This window comes from Sorex fumeus, unplaced genomic scaffold, assembly GCF_029834395.1.
Source record: "Sorex fumeus unplaced genomic scaffold, SorFum_2.1 ptg000034l, whole genome shotgun sequence".
Lineage (NCBI taxonomy): Eukaryota > Metazoa > Chordata > Mammalia > Eulipotyphla > Soricidae > Sorex > Sorex fumeus.
In genome coordinates, this window is record NW_026606091.1 from 27,712,762 (window position 1) to 27,728,512 (window position 15,751).

General features: G+C 51.6%; 1 pseudogene; it reads left to right on the forward strand.

Annotated features, from left to right (window-relative positions):
• The window catches only part of LOC130026602 (polypeptide N-acetylgalactosaminyltransferase 12-like), a 210,256-nt pseudogene extending 194,886 nt beyond the window's left edge, over positions 1–15,370 (forward strand).
• Positions 15,371–15,751: the final 381 nt, after the last annotated feature.

A 15,751-nucleotide genomic window follows, 5' to 3' on the forward strand; every position in this document is an offset into this window, starting at 1 on the left:
TGAGACTGGGGGGTGGGGGGACCTCCGGGGCGGTGGGGGGATTTGGAGAAGCTGATTGACATCTGGGAAAAAGGACGGATTGAGGGTGACACCCGGATTGCTGGAGTGGCCACTGGGGGGCCGCTGGCATTGCCCCTCACACAGCAGATTTAGAGACTGAGGCAGAGGAGGAGGGATCATGTGTCAGGTCACAGATGCAGCCTGTGATGTCGAGACATACTCCCTCCCCCCCAACTCCCTCCTCCAGTGCACACATATGAAGACATGTGCACAAACCCACACACATGCACACATGCAGCAGCTTCATGGTCGGTTGCCTGCCCCTCCCACAGTCTCATCTCAGTTTTTTTTTAATGTAGGAGTACTGCTATTTATTCAGTCACTGATTAGCTGATTGAATTGTGCATGAACTCCACACATCATCTCAGCTTTCTTGCATGTTTCAGTCACCATGTTCCCTAATCTTATACCCTAAAGCCATGTGAATGTGCTCTCATGCTGGCACCCCTCCCTCCCTCCCTTTTCCCTCCTTCCCTCCCCCACTCCTTCCTTCCTTCCTTCCTTCCTTCCTTCCTTCCCTCCCTCCCTCACTCCCTCCCTTTTTTCTTTCCCTCCCTCCCTCTTTCCTTCCTTCCTTCCTTCCTTCCTTCCTTCCTTCCTTCCTTCCTCCGTCTCTCCCTCCCTCCCTCTCTCTCTCCCTCCCTCCTTCTCTCCCTCCCTCCTTCTCTCCCTCCCTCCTTCTCTCCCTCCCTTTTCTCTCTCTTCTCTCCCTTCCTTGGTCTTCCCTCCCTCCTGTTCTTCCATCCCCCACCAAGGAGTCCCACTGACCTTTCCCCGTGTACTCTGAGCCTGCAGTGCTGGGAGGGCCCCCCAGTGCCACCACAGAGACCTGGCTGCCACCAGTTTCCCACACCCACATCTGCACTCTGGGGTGCTTCCCTTCCAGCTTTCGACCTGAGCCACCTCTGGGGGCCGGGGAAGACGCCAGAATCGAGGGCTTCAGGGAAATGTGCTAGAATCATCTTTCATGGCCTCCAGCAGCCCCCAGCTGCATCTGTGAGTGCCTGGGCTCTGCTGTGAGACCACCACCACCGCCCACCCCGCCACCCTCCCAGCCATGTGCTCTCTCCACCCTCTCTCCGGGTCCATCTGCAGCTGCCGGGGTCCTCTCATGCTTAGACTTTGCCCATGCTGAGGCCTTCCCAGCACCGTTCATTCCTCTGTACTGGACACGCCCCGGGCCTGTACCCTCTCCGCCCTGGAACAGCTGTCCCTTCCCTTGACCCCTCGTGAGCACATGCATCACATGCAGTTCTCTGATTATTTGGAGGGGTCTGGGAGCTTCCCCAGCTAGGACTCCCAGCAGAGCCCCCCCACCACCAGTGCTCCCAGACTGATGAAGGCAGATCAGGCCTGGGTAAGGGTTCCTGCGGCCGGCACTGAGACGCAGGTGTTGCAACTCTTCCAGGTCCCCGACAATGGCTGGTGGGCTGTTTGCTGTGAGTAAGAAATATTTTCAGTATCTGGGGTCTTATGATACAGGAATGGAAGTTTGGGGCGGAGAAAACCTCGAATTCTCCTTTCGGGTAAGTGTTCTAGTCTCCCCTTGTGCGTGTTTAGCCTCTCCTGTTGCTCTCTTGTGGCTCCGTGTCTGTCTCTGTCTCTTTCTGTAGCCGTGCTTGTCTGTCTGTCTGTCTGTCTGTCTGTCTCTCTTTCTCTCTCTCTCTCTCTCTCTCTCTCTCTCTCTCTCTCTCTCTCTCTCTCTCTCTCTCCCCCCATGCCTCTGTCTCTCTGGATTTCATGAAAACCTGTTGGACTTTTCCCCGCCTTGGCCTTTTGTCCAGTGTCCTGAGAGTGGACACGTGGACAGCCTATATATGTGCTTCTCTCATCTGACCTTCTCACAGAACGTGCTTTTAACTAGAAAAGCAGGAGGCAGGGAAGGAACCTCCTAGGTCCCCTGGTTCTTTTCTTTCCCTCTGCTGCCCTGGGCCGAGGTTGGCCCCAGACACAGCATCCTGCCTCCTGGTCCACCTTTGGTCGCCGGGCTTGCTGAGCTCTTTAGGAAGTCGCCTCTGTATGTATGTAGCAGGGTGACTTTCAGAGTCTGACACCGAGAAGGATTCTCGGGAGAGCTTGTTAAAGGGGTCAGGTTCAGTGGCTGGACGTGCAGGCCGGAGCAAGAGTCACATTCTAAACGAGTGACCCCCTGAGTCCGCCCTCTGCCCTCAGAATCCCCGAGTGACAGTTCTGTGAGAACCCCCGCCATTTCCGTGGGATTCCCAATGAACTTGTGTCTGGCATATTACATTTCAAGACCATATGCCATTGGTCATGCTTTTTGATGATGTTAAAAATTTCTGTTTAATTTTTTTTTTTTTTGGCTTTTTGGGTCACACCCTGCGATGCTCAGGTGTTCCTCCTGGCTCTGTGCTCAGAAATTACTCCTGGTGGTGCTTGGGGGACCATATGGGATGCTGGGAATCAAACTTGGGTCAGTCGCGTGCAAGGCAAACGCCCTACCCACTGTGCTATCGCTCCAGCCCCTCTGTTTAATTTTTGTGAGAAATTTTTTCATCTTTTCTGCTTGCTTGTTTTGTTTTGGGGCCACACACAGTGGTGCTTAGGGGTTACACTGGGCTCTACCCTCAGAGATGACTCCTATCTGTGCTCGGGGGACCATATGGGATGCCGGGGATTGAACCTGGGTTGGCCCCATGCCAGGCAGTATGCTCTACTCGCTGTACTAGTGTTCTGGCCCCTGGAATTTTTTTTTTAAGTAATAGAACATCCCAGCTTTGCATAAAGAGTGAACCAAATAGAAATTTTATCTTCCACGCAGGGCTTTCCTTCTGCCATCGTAAGGTACTGTCCTTTTGGGTCTTTTTTTTTCAAAAAAATTTTCTTTTTGAATTTGGTTGAAATCCAAACTCAGGGCTCACTCCTGGCGGTGCTCAGGGGACCGTGGGAGCTGCCAGAAACTGAACCTGGGTCAGGTACATGCAAGGCAGGTGCCCAACCCCATTGTACTGTGTCTCCAGCGCTTCAGCTGCTTTTCTGGATGGTTCATCCTGGGGACCAGTGGTGGGGTGTGATGGTTCACACCTCTCTTGCCCTTGCATGAGTCTACCTTGTTGGGTTTTGAGGTGCGCTTTTAATGGTCTTTCTGCCTCTCCTCCAGTTGCCAGCCTGCTCTTCCTGTGTCTGGCAGTTCCTCTTTCTCCCTTCCCAATTCTCTCCTTCCTAGCTGCTTTCCTCTCTTCTCTGGCTCGGAGATCAGGTAATCCGCCCGTGTGGACTGTCACCCACCCACGGGTTCCTGGCCGGGCCCACTCTGGGCCCTGTGAGCCCCACGCATGAGCAAGCAGTGCATGGGCTTGTGGTCTTGGTTCTGGTGGCTAGACCTTGGGGCCGCTCCCTTGTTCTTTGGCTGCGTTCTGGAGCCCGCGTGTGCATGGGGGTGGGTGAGGCAGGGATGGGCGGTGGGGTGAGGAGTGGGGTGGGCGGGGGTCGCCAGTTTCATGGCCTGGAGGGTGCGGTCTCGGCAGTGTCTTTTTGGGTGATGCTTGGTGCCCGGCCTCTGTCCTCAAGGGACAGCCGTGCCGATGGAACCGCTCCCCTCACCCAGCCACTCCTCTGCCCTGCAGATCTGGCAGTGTGGCGGGACCCTGGAGACGCACCCCTGCTCACACGTCAGCCACGTCTTCCCCAAGCAAGCTCCCTACTCACGCAAAAAGGCTCTGGCCAACAGTGTCCGCGCTGCTGAAGTGTGGCTGGATGAGTTCAAGGAGCTCTTCTACCACCGCAACCCCCACGCACGCCTGGTGAGCTCCTCCCGCCCGCCCCGTCTGCTTTCACCCCTGCAGGCCGCCTCAGAACCAACCCCCCCCTTCCTCCTCCCTCCTCCCTCCACCCTCCGTGCCCGCACATCCACTTCCGGAGGGAGAAGCTGCGGTGGGCCTTGGTGAGGCCAGTGGGGGACTACTTGATTCCTCCATGGTTGTGATGACCCTCTGCTGATGTCTCTTGATGCCCACCCGGCCTTGAGAATCACACCCAGCAGCTCATGCTGCCCACCCCAGGTTGGGGGACCCTGAGCTTGTTGCTTCTAGGAAAATCAGGGCTGGGTTTCAGCTACCTCCAGCCACTGCATGTTCTTCAGATCGTGGGTATTTCTGTCGTGGAGGGGAGGTCAGGTCCCATGCCATGGTCGCCAGGGCCTCTTCCTGGCTCTGCACTCAGGGATCATGCCTGGTGATTTTTTTTCTGGGAACCAAATGAGGTGGCAGGGACCAGGGCCGGGTGGCCACCTGCCAGGCAAGCGCCCTGCCCTTTGCACGAGCTCTCTGGTTCCTGTTTACTATTGACCCCCACCTGGAGGTGCTTGGGGTCTACCCTTGACTCAGTGCTGGGGGTTCCCTGCCGTGCCGGGACTCGGACCTGGGCCTCCTGTATGTGCTCTTGACCATTGAGCTATCTCTTCAACGCAGAGTATGTGTGTGTGTGTGTGTGTGTGTGTGTGTGTGTGTGTGTGTGTGTGGTGCCGGGGATGGGTCATGCATATGTGCGCTATCTCATCTCATCCCAGCCCCATCTCTTGTCTTTGCATGCGTGTCTACCTCAGCCAGCCTTCCTCAATCTGTCCCATTGAAGAAGTGCTGTGTGTCCAGGGATGCCCACAGGGCTGGGGTTTGGGGCTCCCATCATGTCCTAGGCGCTTCATGACCATCGAGGTGCACTGGGTCTCTCCAGGCTGGAGCTGGGCAACGGGGAACCCTGTGTGTGTGTGAGTGCGCGCGCATGTGTGTGTGTGGGGGGGGGGGGGGTGGTACCCAGGCTGCCACAGCTCTCTCCCTGGGCACCCACCCACACCTGCACAACTGGGGCTTGGGGGCATCATCACGCCCCAGGACTGGGGTGGGGTGGAGTGGGGGACTGTGGAGGACCTTCAGGCTGACCGCATGGACCCCCCTCTGGAGTCCTTTGGCGACATGACCGAGAGGCAGCAGCTCCGTGAGAAGCTCAAGTGTAAGGACTTCAGGTGGTTCCTGGAGAACGTGTATCCTGAGCTGCACGTGCCCGAGGACCGGACCGGCTGCTTCGGGATGGTGAGAGGGCTGCGCCCGGGGGGGGCTGCCGGCAGGATCCCCAACCCCTGCATGGGGCAGGTCCTCGATGGGGTCCCTTGGGCTCCCCAGCCCCGGCCCTCCCCTGTTGTATCCCCTGGCTCTTCCCCTCCCCCGGCTGGGTTTGCCTCTCAGCTCGCTCATGTGGGAGCATGTGAACGAGAGTCAGGTTCTGCCTGTGATTTTGTGCATGAGGAGACTGAGGCTTGCCTGGACTCTCCACACCACCTCTACCCATCACATCACTTCACACCCGAGTCTCAGTGTCTGGGCCAGTCAGTCATTCCCACCTCAGGGGTCCTTGGGGACCAGTGGGGGGGTACAGGAGGATGGGGCAGGAAAAGGAGAGTCACTTCTGTTGTTCACCAAAAGAAAGAGAAAAGAATTCTTGGGGGGGGGGCAGAGAGATAGTCCCGGGGTTAAGGTTAATCTTTGCCCTCTGTGTGGTCAACCCTAGTTTGATCCCCGGTGCCAGACGTGGTCCCCTGAACACCGTCAGGAGTGGCCCTTGAGTACCTCGAAGTATGGCCTAAACACCCGTTCCGCACCCCCTCCAAACCCCTGCACACAAATGGGAAGTATTTGGGCTGTGGGGGTTGGGGTTGGGCTTCACCCGGTGGTGCTCAGGGGTCACTCATGATGGTGTTGGCGTCAGACTGGAGCTTGGTTGCCTGCCTGGCAAGTGCCCTCACCCCCCAGACCCTCTCCGGCCCCAGTGCCATTCACTCTGGAGAGAAATCATGCCAAGGTAGAGACTCCCCTCTCCTGGGCTGCACGGCTGGGCGACGCTGCTTCCCCCATTCTGGAAGCCCTTTGGTCAGAGCCCAGCGGGCTTTGAATACGATCAAATCCTTGGCCACTGTGAAGTGTCCAGGTCTCCCGAGGTGCCGAGAGGATCAGGAGGCCGTCGTGGGCTGCCTGCCCCAGGGAGTGTGTCACTCTTGCTCGCCCTGCCTTTGTCTCCTGCGTCCCCACCCCACCCCGTCCCACTGCATTTCTCTTTTGTCCAAGCGCAGCCCTGGAGGGGATGATGGGGCATGATGCTCTTCAGGCCTTTGCACGTGACCAAACTGGGCACTATCCCCAGCACCCCATAGGATTCCCCACCAAGCACCACCAGGTGTGATCTCTGAGCACAGAGCCAGAAGTAAGCCCTGAGCATTGCTAGATGTGATGCTCTCCTCCTTCCCCCCCCAAAAAAATCCAAAATGAATAAGTTAATAATAGGTAAAAATATCAGAAGCTCTTATTTATTTGTTTACTTTTGGTTTGGGGGCCATGCCTGGCGGTGCTCAGGGATTTACTCCAGGCTCTGCGCTCAGTGATCACTCTTGGCGGTGCTCAGGAGGTCCTGTGGGGTGCTGGGGTTTGTCCATGTGCAAGGCCAGCCATCTGACCTGCTGTACTGTCGCTCAGGTCCCAGAAGCTCTTACTTTTGGGCCTGGTTCTTGTGCCAGGCCCTCCTCACTTCCTGTTTCCCCTCCCTCAGCATCCTGGTTGGACTCAGTTGTGTGTAAACCTGAACTGGAAACTCCCCTTATGTTTCTTGGTAGCTCCAGAATAAAGGACTGCAAGGACTCTGCTTTGACTATAATCCTCCTGATGAAAACCAGATTGTGGGGCACCAGGTCATTCTGTACACCTGTCACGGCCTGGGCCAGAACCAGGTAGGTGACGCTTCTCTCTGGAAAAAGGCAGCAGGGGGCCCTGGGTTCAAGGTCTTGGGAGCCTCTTAAAGAGGGAAATTGGAGAAAATCTATGTGTGTTATTGTTTTTTAATTTTTATTATTTTTTTATTGAATCACTGTGGTATACAGTTACAGGCTTTCATGATTGAGTTTCAGTCATACAATGATCAAACACCCATCCCTCCACCAGTGCTCATTTTCCACCACCAATGTTCCCAGTGTCCCTCCCGCCACCCCCATCCCCTGCCTCTATGGCAGACAATTTCCTTCTTACTCTCTCTCTACTTTTGGGCATTGTGGTTTGCAGTACAGATACTGAGAGGCCATTATGTTTGGTCCTTTATCTACTTTCAGCACATCTATGTGTTTTTTAAAAAGTGAATATTTGACCTCTTCAATTTATAAAGGTAATAGAGACTCATTGTAAAATATTTGAGAAATAGAAAGTGAAGCAAATATGCCCGAGAGGAACTGGAGAAACCGCCTTAGGATGAAGATGAGTTTCTTGTCCCTCTTTCTCCTATGCACAGACTCTGGCTTCTGTGTTTTAACTAATTGTCATCATTGTATGTTTGTGGTTTATATTTGATGATTTCCTCTTGCATGATCCATGCATACTCAGATGTCTTTTTTGGGAATATTGTGCCTTTTGGCCTCTTGGTGGTTCACATCATGTAGTTCTTTGTTTTCATTTTTGTTTTTGAGTCACACCTGGCAATACTCAGGGGTTACTCCTGGCTCTGCACTCAGGCATCACTCCTGGCAGTGCTCAGGGGACCATATGGGATGCCAGGGATTGAACTCAGGTCAGCAAGGCTAACACCCTCTCCACTGTATTATCCCTCTGGCCCTGCACCATGTAATTCTGGAGCGGTGAGATGAACTGATTCTCTGCCTGCAAAGGTAATACAGACTCATTGTAGAACATCTGGGAAATAGAAAACGGAGCAAGCAGTGCCCAATAGGACCCAGAGAAACCTGTTTGTGCAGTTATGACTAACCATGCACCAATACCTACAGTTAGAGGAAGAAAAAGGAAAACCCTGCAGATCTGGGTCGGCTCAGGAGGGCACCTACTTGGCCGGAGAGGCTGGATTCCAGCACCCTGTCTCCCTGTGTGACCCAGGCCTGCTCTCTCCCTGGAAGTGCAGTTCCTGCCTGCACAGGACATTTTAGTGATTCCACGGTGCCATTGCTTGGATCAAACTCCCTCAAGTTTGCCGGGAAGAGGCAGAAAAGCCCAGAGAAGAGAAAGGGCAGCTCAGGCCTCAGAGTTGCCCACTTGGCTACTGAGACCGTCCATTTTCTGGCCAACTCAAGGGTAGGGACAGTGTGGGGTCTCAAACACCCAGGGAAGAAGCAGAGCATGAGAAGGGGGCCTTGGGGAACTCTGGCCAGGCACTCACAGACCCTCAAGACTGGACACTCAGGCTCTCTGCCTGGCCCCTGCGCTCTGATCCCGCCTGGTGTCCGTCCATTTCTCCATGGCCGACAGTAACCGTTGCCCACAAACGGCTCCTTTGCAGTTCTTCGAGTATACATCCCGGAAGGAGATCCGCTACAACACCCACCAGCCCGAGGGGTGCTTGGCGGTGGAGGCGGGCAGGGAGAGCCTGGTCATGGAGCTCTGCCAGGACCCGGTCCCCGAGAACCACTACTTCCTCCTGCGCCCGGTGAGTGGGCAGTGTCATCCATGCTGTCAGACTTGGGGCTGTAGTAGACCCTGGAAGTCTCAGGGAGGAGCGGGCACCAGGCATGCTGGGATAAGGGACACGCTGGGAATGGGGGTGGGGTGGGATGGGGAACTGTTGGGGCCTTTTTCTTGCAGGATCCCTAATGCTTGGTCTGTCTTCTCTTGTTCACTTGAAGTTGCTAGGGGCTGGGCGGGGCTTGAGACCAGCCTGGGGGCTGCTGCTGCTGCTGTGGGAATGGGGTCTCCTTGAAGCAGATGTGAGGGCAGATCCTGCAGGGGGAGGGTTGGGGTGGTGGGGAAACTGTTCTACTTCTGTAAACCTCACCCCCATTTTCCCCAGCTCTGGAATCAGGGGGAGCGGCAGGGAGATGGTTACAGGGGTCACCAAAGCACACACCCAGCCCTGGATTTATCCCACGTGGCCCCTCCTGAGCTTCACCATTTCCAGCCCTGGAGGTCCCGAGCATCACTGGGATGGCCCTGGTGGCCCCCAGCACTGCAGGACCTAAGCATCACCTCCTCAGGTCTTAGCATTCAAGCAGATGGCCTGCTTGGCCCAAATCCCCAGGGTTTTCTATCCCAAGAGTGGTCTGGAGGACCCCCTCCAGTAAATAAATAACTTAAGAGGTGAACCAAATAAAACGAGGGCAGTACCCATAGCTTTGGCCAACTCTAGGAAGGACTCGGTGGATAGCCGGCAGCTTCCTTGGAAGCTGTCAAGCCCAGGCAGGGGCGCTGAGTGGTCACTTGTAGCACAGGGCCAGGCAGGGATTTCCTAAGGTGCTTGTCCTGTGGGCAGCCATCCCTGGTTCAATCCCTGGCACCACCTCTAGTACCCAGGCCCCTCTAGAAGTGACCCCTGAGGACCCAAGCATCCCACCCCCCACAGAAATGTTCCTTGCAGTGTACACTACCCCCGCTGGGGTCTGTTCTCCATCACCGTGGATTTGGAGCGGGCAGTGGATGCAGGCCCAAGAGGTACTAGGTTCCTCATGCTGCGACCCCCTATGCTGTGGACGCTTGAGGAGATTTGTAATTCGGCTGTAGCTTTGGCTCATTCAAGCACAGTTGGAGCACTGAAGAGGAGACAAATAATAAGAATGAAAAAGGAAAAAAAAAACCCCAAACAAAAAACAAAAAACCTGTCCTCTTTCCTTGGATTCATTCTCAGCCTGGCCCCAGGGATGGGAAGATTCTTCTGTCATACTTACAAAGGGTTCATTCTATGTATGAGAAGAAAGTAGAGGACATTTTCTGGTAGAAAAATGTTACAGTTAGGAATGAGAAGTGGAGTCCGGAAGGATGATGATTCTTGGGTCAGAGGGGGGCTGTATGACAGGCTGTACCTCCGTGCCCCAGACCTTCTGGGTTCCTTCACCCAGTCCAGATATTTCTATATATATATTTCTGAAAGGACAAAAAAAAGATCCACAGGCTCAAGAACACATTTTTTAAAAAATAATTTTCAAATTTTATTTTTATTGTTTGGGGGCCACACCTGGCGATGCTCAGGGGTTACTCCTGGCTCTGCAATCAGGAACGACTCCTGGCAGTGCTTGGGGGACCATATGGGATGCCAGGGATCGAACCCGGTTCAGCCATGTGCAAGGCAAATGCTCTCTGTAGATAGGTAAAATCTAGGAATCTGGCATTGATTCCTTCTGGGCATTGAGAGATTACTGATGTATTTACGTATTTAATAAAAAGGCTATTTAGTGGGGCTGAAGCGATAGCACAGAGGGTAGGGCGTTTGCCTTGCACGCGGCCAACCCGGGTTCGATTCCCAGCATTCCATATGGTCTCCTGAGCACCACCAGGGGTAATTCCTGAGTGCAGAGCCAGTAGTAACCCCTGTACATTGCCAGGTGTGACCCGAAAAGAAAAAAAAATTCTATTTAGTTATTTATTTTGGTGGAGGCCACACCCACTACTTTGTCAGTCTCGTGGAGAAGAGAATGTTTTCTGTGGATTTCATAGCCGTGTTTTGCAGGGGTTCCCATAATATGCTTTCTGAACTTATCACACTCTTTTCAACTTCTTCCTGTTATTTCCAGTAAAAGACAGCACATTTGCATCAGTAGAATTGTAACCCTACCGTCCCCACTGTGATATCATGGACTATCTTTTTTATTTTGCTTACTTTTTTTTTTTGTTTTGGGGCCACTTCCCGCAGTTCTTAGGACTTACTCCTGGCTCTGTACTCAGGAATCACTCCTGGCAGTGCTCAGGGGACCATATGGGGTGCCAGGGATTGAACCCAGGTTGGCTACATGCAAGGCAAATGCTCTACCTACCATGCTATCACTCCAGCCCCACATTCTCTTATATTACCCATATATGTACCATTTGCCTATATGTAGCGAGTCATTTTTCTCTTGCTGCTTTGAGATTTTTCTGTGTGTGTGTGTGTGTGTGTGTGTGTGTGTGTGTGTTAACAGTTTAGGATGTCTCTTGGTGTAAACATAGAGTGATAGCACAGCGGGAAGGGCACTGCCTTGCACACAGTCGACCTGGGTTCATCTCCTGACATCCTAGATGGTCCCCCAGGCCCCACCGAGAGTGATTGATTCCTAAGTGCAGAACCAGAAATAACCCCTGAGCATCTCTTGATGTGGCCCCAAAACAACAAAACAAAAAAGAATAGATGTCTAGGTGTAGTGGATTTGTGTTTATCATCCTTGGGATTCACTGAGATTTTGAGAAAAAGAGCTTTAAAAAGTCAATATGGGATGGTCTTCGTCTTAGCTTTTGCTGCTCCTTTCTCTGTTCTTTAAGTTAGATAATGTCTAATGAATAATCTTTTCATTTCACATCTTCTGCCATCTCAAACCTGTTGACATCATGAAGCTTTGTGAGTTTTTCTGGTCTTAAATTTCAGTTACAGTACTTTCAACTCCAAATATCTCTCTGGTTCTTCAAACATCTGATGATGTCTGTTTCTCTGCTGAGATCCCCAATATATTGATTTAATGTTAACACATGTTCCATTAATCCTTTGAACAGATTTCCTTAGTTCTCAGAATATATTAATAACAGCTTTGAAAGATTTTATGATTCAGCAACTTAAAACAACTCTAAAAGCCCATTGGTTGTTTTTCACCCCTCTCCATTAGCATGAGTTTGCTGCTGATTCAGCCAGTAGGAGAGGGTCTGTTGCTAAATGATATTATTTCTTTTTTAGTGTTCACTGAATTAAATGAGGTCTACCCAGTATAATTTCCTTTGTTGAAAAAGATTTAAGTTTTAAGTTAAAAGTTAAACTGAGACTTAAGTTGAGAGTCAGCTGATGAGGTTAAAAAGTCAACTTCATTTAACATTAAAAAACTTAAAAGTTAAATGATTAGCGGCCTTAATGCCATCCTACAAAATTTGTTTTTTTAAAATGTTATTCCACTATCTTCCAGGTTCTGCTCACTCTCGAGGTGAGGGGACTATGGGGGCCAGGACACAGGAATTCTGCAGATTAGCCTGTTATTTTGCTTTCTCTGGTCCAGTGGGTTATTTGACTAATATTATAAATGATGCAGGTGTGTTTGGAACTGGTTTCAGAGGTGCCCATCTCTCTGAAAGATGCCTGCTTACCAGGTGAAAAGATTCCCTTTTAAAAACCTGTAACAATTCCCGGAACCAGAGTGATAGCACAGTGGGTAGGATGTTTGCCTTGCACGTGGCCGACCCGGGTTGATCCCCAGCATCCCATATGGTCCCCCAAGCACCGCCAGGAATAATTTCTGAGTGCAAAGCCAGGAGTAACCCCTGAGCATTCCTGGGTGTGATCCAAAAAGAAAAAAAACTATCAATTCCCAAGAACATTTTCGGAGACTGAGGGTACAGAACCATTCCTGGTAGTGCTTGGGGGTTGCTCCCATCTCTTTATTGAGGGGTTGCTCCCAGGGATGTTGGGACCAACCTTCATGCAAAGCAGGTTCTCAGTCTCCCAGGAAACTGAACCTTTGTTGCTGGACAAGCCCCTTTGTGTCAGCTGGGCAGGATTCATTTTATTTAAATGGGCTACTTACATGTTTCTTGGGCTGGAGCGATAGCACAGCGAGTAGGGCGTTCGCCTTACACGCGGCCAACATGGCCGACCCGAGTTCGATTCCTCCGCCCCTCTCGGAGAGCCCAGCAAGCTACCGAGAGTATTTGATATGCCAAACACAGTAACAACAAAGTCTCCAATTGAGACGTTACTGGGCCCGCTCGAGCAAATGGACGATCAACGGGAGGGCCTGTTACCTTTACTTACATGTTTCTTGATGGTCGAATATGGATGAAACATTACATTCCCAATTCATTGGCGTCCTTTTTCTCCTTCGGCAAAGCAGTTATTTTCAGGCTTATTACAATGTGCACAGACTTACCTGTACCTTGTGAAGAGGCAGGATCAGGCCCAGGAGGGGAGATGCTGCCACCTCACGAGCTCCAGGTGGTGCCAATCTCATGGACCAGGGATGGTGTTTGAGGAACAGCATATTCCTGTGGGACTAAGGGAGAGGCATCAACCCTGGGTCTGACCAGTCCCTACTGTATTACTCTGACGTGCCCACGAGATGGTGCTGTCCACCTAGGAAACCTGATCCCCTTAGCCATCAAATCTGTAGCACTGTAGCACTGTCCTCCCATTGTTCATTGATTTGCTGGAGTGGGCACCAGTAACGTCTCCATTGTGAGACTTGCTGTTACTGTTTTTGGCATATTGAATATGCCATGGGAGCTTGCCAGGCTATGCCGTGCAGGAGGGATACTCTCGGTAGCTTGCTAGGCTCTTGAGAGGGACAGAGGAATTGAACCCAGGTCGGACACTTGCAAGGCAAACACCCTACCCGCTGTGCTATCGCTCTGGCCCCTCAAACCTATTGGCAGAAAATTCCTCTGAATCCTAGGCCCAGGGATTCAGATCTGGAAGGCACCAGAAACCTGTGCTGGTGTAGCTGGCGTGATCAGCGGGAGGCCAGCGAGGGAAGGGAGTTGGCCTGAAATACCAGAGCAAGGTTGAGACAGCTTCCTCCTAGTTAGCATCCTCCACATGGGTTAGGGATCTGGATTCTAAAATAACCAGCATGTGCTCTACTTAAAGGGTGCTGTCAGCTGTCTCCATGGGAAATCCCCCTTTCCTCTATGGCACTGGACTAGACTTTAAAGTCAAGCTACTCACCTCAGGGCCAGAGAGACAGTCCAGTGGGTAAGGTTTTTGCCTTGCATGCGGTTGATGAGTGTTTGATCTCCATACCCCATTTGATCCCTGGAGCCACCAGGAGAGAACCCTTGAGTGCAGAGTCAGCTGTGAGTCCTCAGCACCCCCTGGTGAAGTAAAAGGAGAAACAAATAGAGTAAATGACCCCTCTTGAGAAAAAGTCTCTAAAAGCTTTGCCACTTGCCTTGTTGTGTCTGAGTCACAGTGTATACTGGGCCCAGGGCTGGACACTGCCCTGCTCCAGTCTGCTGAGGAGTGAGTTCTCATGCAGCATTCTGTGTAAACTCAAAAAGGGCACAGCTTCGGCTATTAACCGAAAGGTTGGTGGTTCGGGCCCACCCAGAAACGCCAGATGTGTGAACTCAAAAAGGGCACAGCTGCGGTGGCGGCTCTGTCTCTCCCGCCACCCGCGTTCGGTAGTCTCACCCTGCTTCCCCCACCCTGGGGAGGTCGATGGCGATGGGCAGACGAAGGAAGGAAACAAGGGCCAGTCTGGTTGGTCTTAGTTATAGTTTATTCCAGTCCTTTCTCCATCCACTCCGGTCTCTCTCTCCTCTGCCTCCCCTTACTCATTCTACAGTCTCATTATATCACCCAGGATGAGGGATTGGGATAATAATTACACATAGGTGTGGTCACAATCAATAGGGGTAGAATTCTTTCCCTCAGGGAAAGCCGCTCCTAGGACAGATCCTCTCTCAGCAGGACGACCCACCCTCGAGCGGAATCCCATGGGTGTGTTTCTCCTCTCCTTGTCCAACAAGCATATTAGCATATATAATATAAATAATTTTGTATGGATACAGTGAGAAATACCTTAAACTTATAGAATTGCCCTCCGAGGACCATCTCGATCTCAGACTACAGTGCTCAGCCCAGATAGTCTTTCCCACCTCTACCAGGATCCTAGTCTCATCGTTACTTTTGGATCATGACAGCATTTGTCTATGATCAAACTCTTATAGTTAAGAATCGTGGCACTTTGGCCTGGCCCATTTTGATGCCAGGGTAGCTCACCACTTGCCCTGGGTCCATTCAGTCCCTCATCGGGACCCTGCTTTTGGGGTGTTAGGAACTAAGGGCAACTGAGGCGTAAGTCAAGAAAGCAGATGCCCGGCAGTGAATAATATTCAAAGCCAATTAAATCCTAAATTACAAAGCATAATGTTAACCGTCTTCCTGTATCTATACAAAAAGGGCATTGCTTTAAAGTAAACTGTTCATAAGGCATAAGGAGAGGAGAAAGGCAATATTAACTTACAATACAATTTCAGTGTCTAGAAGGATCTGAACTTACAAAGGAACAGATACTGATTAGGGGGGAAAAGCTGATTAACTGGTTGGGGAGGAGAGCATAAGGAGAATTTACAGATAAAAACAGTGGAATGGAAGTGCCTTACGAGCACTGTAATAAACCGGAGTTCCTCATGGCAAAGGGGAAAGGGCAAACCAATGTTAAGCCTAAAATATTTGGAGCTATATTCCAACAGCATTCTATCAAACTTGCAATTTTCCCTTCAGTACGGGGGATCGAATCTAGGGTGTCACACCTGGAAGGCAACGGCCCCATCCCTGACCTGCGTTTCCTGCCCGAAGTCTCACTCTTACGTTCGTGTGTAGAGGTGAGGATGGCACTGTATGTACATGGTGTGTGTATGCATGTGTATAGACGTGTGGATTGTACTGTATGTGCATGTGTATAAGTGGGCATGTTTATGTGTGTGCACTTGTATGTAAAAGTGAAGATGGACTATGTGTATGCATGTATGTGTGCACACTTTTGTTCACATATGTGTAGAAATAAGGGTAGCAGGTTATGTGTGCACCAGGTCTGGCTTCTTAAACTGTAGATGAAGACTACACACGGGGTTTGCATAACTTAAAAGATACTTGTTTTACTTTAAATTTATTTATGATGTAGGGGTCTGGAGTGATAGCACAGCAGGTAGGGTGTTTGCCTTGCAGGCGGCCAACCCAGGTTCAATTCCCAGCATCCCATAGGGTCCCTCGAGCACTGCCAGGAGTAATTCCTAAGTGCAGAGCCAGGAGT